We start from the raw sequence: 11,700 nt of genomic DNA, 5'->3' as shown, positions 1-11,700 counted from the left end.
ACAGATGTATCAGGGACCTCTCAGCAAAATCTTCCTGGCAATAGAGTCTGGGTTTGGTGGCGATTATGGGGTGGATCCCCGTGTGGGGTAATCTCTGGATGGTCCATCCTTTCATCTTAGCTCTAAACTTTGTCTCTGTCACTCCTTACATGGGTATTTTGTCGGTCTTCCTTCTTCTTGATTTTCTTGTGTTTTGCAAATTGTATCTTGGGTATTCTAAGTTTCTGGGCTAATATCCACTTATCAGTGAGTGCATATCAAGCGACTTCTTTTGTGATTGGGTTACCTCACTCAGGAGGGAATCCTCTCAATACATGCATTTGCCCAAATGTGAATGTAGAGAAAATAATCATGATGGATTTTGATATAGTCATTATTCAGCCTCCACAGCAATCAGCATGCAACTCTCAATGTGTGCCAGTTATTTTCACATCTTTGTCTCTATTTTCCATTACATTTTTTTTTGGGGGGGGGTTATTTTTTGGCCTTAGGTATCTGACTTAGGGCTGTGCTGTATTACTGAGTTTTAGGGCCATCCCTATTTTGTGTTGATAGTAAACACAATAACATAAAGACTGGGTACATTAAAAGACAACAGGTTCATGTGTTTTGCAAATTGTATCTTGGGTATTCTGAGCTTCTGGGATAATATCCACTTATCAGTGAGTGAATATCATGTGTGATCTTTTTTGATTGGGTTACCTCACTCAGAATGATATCCTCTAGATCCATCCATTTGTCTCAAAATTTCATAAATACATTGTTTTTTATAGCAGAGTAGTACTCTATTGTGTAAGTACAGGGTCACATTTTCTGTATCCATTCCTCTGTTGAGGGACATCTGGGTTCTTTCCAGCTTCTGGCCATTATAAATAAGGCTGCTATGAACATAGTGGAGCATGTATCCTTATGACAAGTTGGAGCATCTTCTGAGTATATGCCTAGGACTGGTATTTCTGGATCCTCTGGTAGTACTATGTCCAATTTTCTGAGGATCCACCAAACTGATTTTCAGAGTGGGAGTTCCAGCTCACAATCCCATCAGCAATGTAGGAGTGTTCATCTTTCTCCACATCCTGGCCAGCATCTTCTGTCACCTGAATTTTGAATCTTAGCCATTCTGATTGGTGTGAGGTGGTATATCAGGTACCCCCAGAGCTCCCTGGGAATATATTACCAATAAAAAAACCCCAAAAAACAAAAACACATGGTGGGACTTGTGTCTCTAGATGCATATGTAGTAGAGAATGGCCTAGTTGGCAATCAATGGGAAGAGAGGCCCTTGGTCTTGCACAGATTCTATGCCCCACTATAGGGGAAGGCCCAGGATAGGGAGCAGGAATGGGTGGGTTGTGGAGCAGGGGGAGGTCGGAGGGAATAGGTGATTTTCAGAGAGGAAACTAGGAAAGGAATAGCATTTGAAATGTAAATAAAGAAAGTATCTAATTTAAAAACAAGACAAGATGTTCAGTTTGGCTCCTCGTTAATTAATTAATTCTGGACTTATGCCATGCTGGATAGTGAAGCTAGGGCTATGCCATCGACAAGCAAGTTCTCTGGCTTGACCTATAGCCTCAGGTTAATTCATCCTTCATCCTTCTTCCTTTTTTTCATTTGTTACAGAAAAACTAGTTGTTTCATTTTGAGTTGGACTCACTATATGGTCCAGATAGTCTTGAACTTGTAATCCTCCTGCCTCGGCCTTCTGGGTAGTTAGTACTGTAGGTTTGTATCTTCAGGCTGAGAAGTTATGGCCTTCTAGCTAGAAGACCTCCAAGACAGTCTGATGAGAGTCTAAAAGGTCATATGAGACCTAACAAAACAAGATTTTATAGTAGACGTCTTATTCAAGAACAAATTAATCCATATAAGTGGTAGAGTCCTGAGCATCTTTTCTTCCCAGTAAATTTTTTATTTATTCACTTTACATCCAGATCATAGAACCCTTCTAACAGTACTTCCTCACACAGCCCCTCCCTTATCACACCTCCTCTTCGACTCTAAGAAGTGGGAGGCCCCCTTGGGTACCAATCCACCCTGGTACATCAAGTTTCTGCAGGACTAGGTATTTCTCACTGAGGCCTCTCCATAACCAAGCAATAGAGTCAGGATAAGGCCCCACTCCAATTGTTGGGGAGACTGCATAAAGACTAAGCTACACATGTGCTAATATGTTCAGGGGGCCTCAGACCACCCCATGTATGCTCTTTGTTTGGCCGTTCAGTCTCTGGAGGCACCCAAGTGTCCAGATTAGTTGACTCTATTGTTTCTTCTTGTGGAATCCCTATCCTGTTTGAGTCCCACAGTCCTACTCTCAACTCTCCACAAGACTTTCAGAGCTCTTGTTTAATGTTTGGCTTTGGGTCTTTGTTTCATTCAGCTGCTGGGTGGAGCCTCTCAGAGGACAGTTATGCTATCCTCCTTCCTACAAGCATAATAGAGTATGATTGATAGTGTTAGGGATTGGTTCTTGCTCATAGGATGAGTCTCAAGTTGGACTGGTCATTGGTCAGCCATTTCCTTGGTCTCTGATCCACCTTTGTCCCTACAACTCCTAAAGGCAGGACACACTTTGGATTGAAGATTTTGTGGATGGGTTTGTGTCTTTATCCCTCCACTGGGGTTCCTGCCTGGCTACAGGTGGTGGCCACTTCAGACTACATATCCCTCACTGCTAGGAGTCTCAGCTACAGTCACCCTCATAGAATCCCTGAAGCCACTCTCATCACAGGTCTCTGTCATGTCCTAGAGATTACCTCTCTACACATAGAGACACACACAAAGCCTTGAACACATTGGTACAGGAAGCAAAGTCCTGACCAGAACACCTGTAGTTCAATGACTAAGATCAACAATATGTAAATGGGACCTCATGAAACTGCAAAGCTTCTGTAAGACAAAGAACACTATCAATAGGACAAAACAACATCCTACAGAATGGGAAGAGATCTTCACCAACCCAAATAACTAAATATATCATGAAGATAAACACCAACAGCCCAAATAGCCCAATTAAAATGGGGTACAGAACTAAACAGAATTCTCAACAGAGGACTCTCAAATTGCTGAGAAGCAACTAAAGAAATGTCCAAAGTCCTTAACCACCAGGGAAATATAAATTAAAATGAGCCTGAGATTCTACTTTATACCAATCAGAATGGATAAGATCAAAACTTCAAGTGATAGCACATGCTGGCGAAGATATGGAGAAAGAGGAACACTCCTCTATTGCCGGTGGGATTGCAAGCTTTTACAACCACTTTGGAAATCAATCTGGCAGTTTGTCAGAAAAATGGGGATAGTTTTACCTGAAGACACAGCAATACCACTTGGGCATAAACCCAAAATATGCTCTACCATACCACAGGGACACTTGTTCCATTACATTCATAGCAGCTTATTCATACTAGCCAGAAATTGGAAGCAAACCAGATGTACCTCAGCTGATGAGTAGATAGAGAATATGTGGTACATCTGTGCAATGGAATACTACTCAGATATTAAAAACAAGGACATCATTAAGTTGCAGGCAAATGGATGAACTAGAAAATATCATCCTGAGTGAAGTAACCCAGACCCAAAAAGACATGCATTGTATGTACTCACCGATAAGAGGATATTAGCCATAAATCACAGGATGCCCACAGTACAATCCACAGACCCGAAGAAAGTATAAATAACAAGGAGGACCCAAAGGAGGATGTGTGAGCACCTTTTAAAGGGACTACCTTGTCCTGCCTATTCTGTCAAATAATAGGCATTAGATCTCAATGTGTTCCAGAGGGGACTGTATTCAAAACCATCTGTGCACTGCATTACCTAAGAAAAGTTATCCTCCCAAATGCAGTGAAATAAAACCAAGCTCTGAACATAGCCTGTGATCTGGTGAGCTAATAATAGGGTAGGTCTGATTCCTACAGCATCAGCTCACGCCACTCTGTAGTAGTCTACTGATAGGTGGGTTGGTTTGGAGGCCCAAAGAGCTTCATCTTCAGTTCCATGTTTTGATGGAAGTGGAATATCTGAATGGAGGACTTTGGTATAGTTGTCTCTACATAGACTTCTGGTTTCCTTCCTGAACAAGGATCCCAAGAGCATTCAGTGGGAGTTCCATGACCTGGTCTGCCCTTGTTTTAAAAGACACACAACATACATCCTCCTACATTGACAACAAGTTATTTCTATTCTTAGACTTTAAACATTTCAAGTATGCCTCTTCTATACTCTCTTCATCCCCATGGATTGCTCACAAATGAATAATGTATATTTCCATTCTGTCAATCTTCCTGAAAATATGGATTTACTTAATCATCGACCCATACTTACAAGTCCAGAATTTTAAAAACATTTTGAAGCTGAGGGAACAGAAACCAAGATGTTTGTATCACCTGTCAAAAGCCACAAGACCAGCAGGGCATGGAGGCCTATTCCTACAAATTGGCATTTGGAAGGTGAAATCAGGAGGATCAAAAGTTCAATGTCAACTTTGGCTAAATGAGATCCCATTTTTATTGTTTTCTTTATTTAAGTCACAAAACTAATAAGTGTTTTAGACATGACCTGATCTTTAATTTACAGACTATGCCCTTTCCATATTGCACTTTTATAATGGGGACTCCTGGGGAAGTATTAATAATGAAATATATAGGTATTGCTTATTGAAAAGAATTTCCTAGCTGTAATGGAAAAGGAAGGTGTATTGGAAAGGGCCAGAATGGAGACAGAACCAACTCAATATCTGTAATTAGTCTAGGTAAGTCCTTCTAAAATTTGAGGATTGAGAAATACTTAGGAGATAAGGCACATTACCTATCAGATGTGCAGAAGAATCACCCAGAGATCTTGTTAAAATGTAGATTCCAATTCCAGAATAAAGCCCAAGATTCTTTCTCTAATAAGCTGCTGTTTGGCTGAAAGCCACATTCTTTGGAGCATGGGCATAAGCAGGGGGTGATGGAAAACAGAGTGAAAAGACAGGATGTATAGGAGTGGTATGCCAAGATGATGTTACCACTCCCAGTTTTCAATGGATTCATATGGATAGGCTCGGGAGTTCAAATAATTATCCTCCTAGCTATCAACTGTGTAGGTTCATTTTGACTGGGTTGAGAAATACTTAGGAGATAAGGCACATTACCTATCAGAATATTTTCCAGGGAGGATTAACTAAATGGGGAAGACCCACCCTGAGTGGGAACAGTACCTTCCCATGGGCTTGGTATACAGATGGAAAAAGGAGGGAGGGATGAGACTGCCAAGGTGGGCAGGCATTCTCTTTGCTTCTATGCCACCAAGAACTAAAGACATTCCTCTATGGCACAATCCCATCTTGTTGTCTGGGATATATGTTCATAGGGCCCAGTGACAAGGCACTGAACTCTCTGAAACCTTAATCCAAGATACAAACATTTAACCAAGGACAACCAAACTAGAGCTGGAACACAAACCTGCTGATTTTTCATCCATCTCATCTGCCATGGAGGGAATCTTACAGTGCAGTTACAAAGCATGAATTGTCTAGCACAACCCAACAACAACATCTTGCACCTCACATGTTTTAATTTGCATTTGTTATGTTTAAAGTTTATTGACCTTATGTATGAATTCTTTTTTTTCCTACTCAGCACCATTTCTCTAGCATAAAGTTGACCATTAAACTAAAAGTCATGTGTGTTATTATATAAAGTTAAAAGTTAAGTAAAGAATCATTTTCATACATTAAGACTATTAAGATAACTGCCATCCCACAGCCTTGCTTGTATCCCAGGAGGCCTGCTCTAACTAGGGACACTGAGATACATGTGAAAACCCTTCCTGGATATCCCCACCTGTTGGGACCCCACAGAGTCTTGCAGACATAGGCTCTGCCCTGACCTGTTGGAGCATCTGCCTTCCTTTTCATACCTTCACCTGCATTAGATGAAGACAAAAGACCAAAGAAGCAATGCAAAGTTAGCTATGTATGCCAGCTATCACTAGCCATTGAGTCTTATTTATATTCCCTCCAAATATCACATACTCAGCAAAATTCCACGTGAGTCTCTATCAGATGACATATCCAGAAACTTCCACTTCATTCTGCCAATCGGCCTGAGTTCTTGGAAGCCACAAGAAACTGCCAGAACACCACCAGAAGTTTTTTGGTGAGTTTCTTTCTATGAATTTACAACAAATAATGACCGCTGAGGAATGACAAATTGTACCAATACCATCCAGCACCATCCACTGTCTATTGAGTTATATTTATAAACCTTAGCATCATGCATTCTTTGATGTGTTTGCTTTAGCAAAACATCCTTTCACCTGTGTCTGCTTCAGTGAAGCATTCATTCACGTGTTTGCTTTAGCAAAACACCTTTTCAACTGTGTGTCCCAGCAAACCATCCTTTGACATAACTGACTTTCCAAAGGAACCAGAAGTATCCACTTTAGATGATAGTTGCCTTTAAAAAGGATATAAATAACTCACTGAAAGAAATACAGGAAAGCACAGTCAAACAGGTAGAAGCCCTTAAAGTGGAAACAAATAACTCCCTTAAAGCAATACAGGAAAATATAATCTGACAGGTGAGTGAAATGAACAAAGGGTCCAAGAACTAAAGATAGATATAGACGTACTAAAGAAAACACAAATGGAGGCAACCCAGGAAATGGAAAGTCTAGGAAAGAAATCAGGAGTTGCAGATGCAAGTGTCACCAACAGAACACAAGAAATGGAAGAGAGAATCTCAGATGCAGAATATATCATACAAGGAAGTATCAATTCTGATCATCTATGCCCTAAATGCAAGGACACTTACATTCATAAAGAAATTTTGCTAAAGCACAGAAAACATATTGAAACTCGCACAGTAATAGTCGGAGACTTCCACATCCCATTCTCACCAATGGACAGGTCATTGAAACAGAAACTCTAAATAGAGACACAGTGAAACTAAGAGATATTATGAACCAAATGGATTTAACAAATAACTACAGAAACTTCCACTCAAAAACAAAAGAATATACCTTCTCAGCACCTCACTGAACCTTTTCCAAAACTGATCATATAATCAGATACAAAACAAGCCTAAACACATACAAGAAGATTGAAATAACCGTATTCATCTTATCAGACCACCATGGGTTAAAGCTGGACTTCATCAACAACAGAAACAACAGAAAGCCTATAACCCTCATGGAAATTGAACTCAATGATAACTCTACTCAATGATAACTTGATAAGAAACTCTACTCAATGATAACTTGATAAGGGAAGAAACAAAGAATTTAAAGTCTTTCTAGAATTCAATGAAAAGAAGGCACAGCATACCTAAACTTATGAGCCATAAGGAAAGCTAAGACGAAAGTTCATAGAAATAAGTGCCTTGCAAAGAAATTGGAGAGATCTTCTATTAGCAATTTAACAGCTCACCTGAAAGCTCTAGAATAGAAAGAAGCAAACACACCCAATAGGATTAGATGACAGAAAATAGTCACTTGATATGCGCTCACTGATAAGTGGATATTAGTCCAGAAACTTAGAATATACAAGATACAATTTGCAAAACACAAGAAAATCAAGAAGAAGGAAGAACAAAGTGCAGATACTTCATTCCTCCTGAGAATAGGGAACAAAATACCCATGGAAGGAGTTACAAAGTTTAGAGCTAAGATGAAAGGATGGACTATCCAGAGATTACCCCACCCGGGGATCCATCCCATAATCAGCCACCAAACCCATACACTATTGACAGTTGACTTTCCAGGTCAGGGTCAGTCAAAGAATGGAGATAATTAAGCTGTCAATATCGGAGACCGATTGGTGAATAGTCATAGGTTGGCAGTTCACCAGGGGCCCACTCTGAAAAAGTTGAAGTTGTTCTAAGAATACTTCCTCAGAATTATCCTTCTTGGGTGCTGTAAACAGCTAAATAGTCAAAACTTCGAAATCGGACTAATCGTCCTAGTTAATCACTAGTAAGACACCAGGCCTAAACCCAGCAGCTAACACATTGGAGGCAACCTCATGAATGATGTTTAATTCAAAGGGTTGTCCCTAGACACAGCCTTCAAGGTTCTGTAGCTGAGTGTGATGTCACCTGAAAGAACACTAAGCAAAGTTTTTGGAAGGTGGAAGCCCTCCCCAACCCCAACTTGGTCTAGGGTTTCAAAGCACTCCATTGCCTGACTGGGAAGTTTGAATGTATTGATACATATCTCAGTTCTTTGGCAGAGCACAGCGTTACCTAAATCGTCTCAGCATAGTTCAGCTGGTCTTGATTAGTATGTTTGTCTTTTAGGAAGCTGTCCCATCATGGTCAATTATAGAAATTTAAGTGCCCTTCAAAATATCTTCTCACACACAATATGCTTGCTAATTACAAAGAATAAATAGAATTTTACAGTCATAAAACCTAGTAGGTAGTGTTGTGTGACAAAACTTGTTTCTCCTTTGCATAAGGAACCCAGGACAGACCAAAGTGCCCATACCACCAAAGTCCTACTTGGTGAACTGATAAGTTTTATTGAGGTTACATATAGGAATATGGGTGAGGGGTTACTTACAGGAGCAGAAATGACTCAAAAAACAGCTGCATCAACAAAGCCTACTCAGCATGGGTGACAGCTCACAAAACCTGGGAATTTGGAGAAACTGCACAGCCTGTAGATGGCTCAAAGGGTTGCAGAATGTCTTTTCCAGGTGCCTCAGTTGGTCTAAACTTCTTCCAGACAGCTGGTATGATGGTGGCTCTTTTGAGAGTCTTCTTTGCAGCTCATCTTCCTTTCATATGAGAGGGACTCTCAGTTTTTATTGCTCTCTGGCAGGGAAGGAGCTTACTGAATTTGATCAGTTTCAGTGACCATTTTGAGATATTCTGAGTTGCTGTCCTGCCTGATGAGCTTCCTTTCATAGCGAATGAAGGGTGGAATGGTTCAGTGTTTCAATATTGGAGGAAAGTTGTGAAGCTGGAACCATGTCACCAAGGATCAATCCCAAAGAGAATAAATAAAATGTCACCATTGTCAATAGGATCCATTTTGTGATTGGGTTACCTCACTCAGCATGATGCCATCCAGGTCCATCCATTTGCCTAGGAATTTCATAAATTCATTCTTTTTAATAGCTAAAGTAGTACTCCATTGTGTAAATGTACCACATTTTCTGTATCCATTCCTCTGTTGAGGGACATCTGGGTTCTTTCCAGCTTCTGGCTATTATAAATAGGGCTGCTATGAACATAGTGGAGCATGTGTCCTTCTTACCGGTTGGGACATCTTCTGGATATATGCCCAGGAGAAGTATTGCGGGATCCTCCGGTAGTACTATGTCCAATTTTCTTAGGAACCACCAAACTGATTTCCAGAGTGGTTGTACAAGCTTGCAATCCCACCAACAATAGAGCAGTGTTCCTCTTTCTCCACATCCTCGCCAGCATCTGCTGTCACCTGAATTTTTGATCTAGATGGATGGTAGAACCCAGCAAGGCTAAGAAGAAGACCCTGCAGGAGCCTCAAGACATAGAGCTCCGGAGAGAACAGACTAGTAAGGGTCAGGTACGGAAACTCCAGGGGAGACTCCAAGACAACTAAAACCCCTACAGTTGACCGAAGGTCCTCCAGAGCAGGCTGTAACTGGGAGGAAGCCTGCTGATGGTGGCAAGGGTCGCAAGCAGCCCTATTCTGTCATAGAGGGGAAAAAAGACCCCCAAAAGAAAAGTACAGAAGGATGCTTCAACCCCTTCAGTGTGACCAAGATGTGACGTCAGAACCACACAGGCCTCATGCAATCCTTATAAACACCTGGAAGATCAAAGGGGGCAAGTTAGGAGACAGTCATGGATCAGAAACAACTCAGAGAGATTGAGAACCATCTACTGTTGTTGCTCTAAAAGAATGTCTTTCACCAGAGGGGAGAGAGAAGTGGTGTTCTGAGGAGAAATCTGTTACAGAGAAGAAAGGTTGTGTAAAGGGTGAAGGAAGAAGGGGGAACATCTTGGAGCCTGATTTAACAGGAAGATGGGCTCAGATCATCCTGGATAGTGGCAGAGACAATAGCTTACTCCCCAACAAGATGGCAATACTTGCGGCAGAGAAAAAGCCTCTCACAGACCAAGAAAAGGGCAGAGAAATGGATCAAATCCCTGATGTTACAGAGGACATAGAGAAGGAAATTGAGAATGCATTGGGTCCAGGACCCCAAGAGGAAATCCTAAGTTCCAGATTCAAGTTGCAAATCACCAGAAGAGATATCCAGACTCTGGAGAATGGTCAGTGGCTCAGTGATGAGGTCATCAATTTCTACATGAACCTTCTGGTTGAGAGAAATGAAAACCAAGGCTACCCGACTCTTCATGTCTTTAGCACTTTCTTTTACCCCAAGCTAAAGCATAGTGGTTACAGTTTCGTGAAAAGGTGGACCCGAGGCATCAATCTCTTTGAAAAAGAACTCATCTTGGTGCCTATTCACCAGAAGGTACATTGGAGCCTGGTGGTAATCGATTTAAGAAGGGAAGTCTATCTGTGAGACCATCTTCCAATATTTACAAAATGAGAGCAAGACACGCAGGAACATTGAGCTGGACCCTTTGGAGTGGAAGCAGTACAGTGTGACATCAGAGGAGATTCCTCTGCAACTGAATGGGAGTGACTGTGGAATGTTTACCTGTAAATATGCAGATTACATCTCTAGGGACCAACCTGTGACTTTGTCTCAGCAACACATTCCCACCTTCAGGAAGAGGATGGTATGGGAAATCCTGCATAGTCAATTACGGTAACAACATCCACCTGGTTGCTATAGTCCCCATCCCTGTTCTTTTCCATCGCTGTTTCTAATATACCTCAGGTAGGATGAGTTGAAGAGATTTAAAACAGGTACTGAGCTACCTGACTGGATGAAGCCCACTCTCTTCAGTATAGTCCTAACGTGGGATGTGGGACTTATGCCCTAATGCCATCTCTAGGATGCATGCAACTATTGCAAGCTTAGAAACCGCTGCTGCCCAACCACGTGTTGAAGAAATCCTGTTTTAATTTAGTCAATCGATTTTTGTTTTTTGTTTGTTTGTTCGTGTGTTTGTTTTGTGGTTTTTGGTTTGTTTTTGTTGTCTATGTGTTTTGGGTTTTTTGTTGTTTGTTTTCTGATTGTGTCTTTGATTTTGTCTTTTGTTTTTGATTGGTTGGTTTTTTTGTATTTTTGTTTTATGTTTTGGTTTTGTTTGTTGTTTTTGTTTGTGTTTTGTTTTTTGTTCTTTTTGGTTTTGTTTCTGTTTTTGGTTGTTGTTTGTTTTTTGTTTGTGTTTTGGTTTTGGTTTCTCATTCATTTGTTTTTTTTTTTTTGTTCTTTGTGTTTTTGTTTGTTTGTGTTTTCAGTTTTGTGTCTTGTTTGTGTTTTTTTATTATGTTGTTTGTTTTTTGTTTGTAGTTTTGATTTTTGTTTATTGTTTTTTTTCTGGTTTGTTTGTTTGTTGTATTTTTGTCTTTTTCTGGTTTTGTTTGGTTTTGTCTTCCTGGCCCTACCCCACTGACTGTTTTCCTTTACTCATTTGCAAACCTTGGCCATTGCCACTTTCCAATCCTATAGTCCTTGTTTGAACTATTTCTGAAAGGAATGCCCATCATGGTGCCATTTTCTGTTGAAGATCAGGAGGGACATCAGCAGGAAGAGGCAGAAGTTCTTCACTAGCATCCCTAATGATAGAGTTGTAGGCTGTTAAA

At 40.7% G+C, this 11,700-nt stretch overlaps 1 pseudogene; it reads left to right on the top strand.

Moving 5' to 3' along the window:
• Positions 1-9,450: 9,450 nt before the first annotated feature.
• On the top strand, positions 9,451-10,760 carry LOC110286248 (sentrin-specific protease 2 pseudogene; annotated as a pseudogene).
• The last annotated feature ends 940 nt before the right edge of the window (positions 10,761-11,700 follow it).

Source organism: Mus caroli, unplaced genomic scaffold, assembly GCF_978045245.1.
Source record: "Mus caroli unplaced genomic scaffold, Mus_caroli_1 scaffold_5, whole genome shotgun sequence".
Lineage (NCBI taxonomy): Eukaryota > Metazoa > Chordata > Mammalia > Rodentia > Muridae > Mus > Mus caroli.
This window is presented reverse-complemented; position numbering and strand designations above follow the sequence as displayed.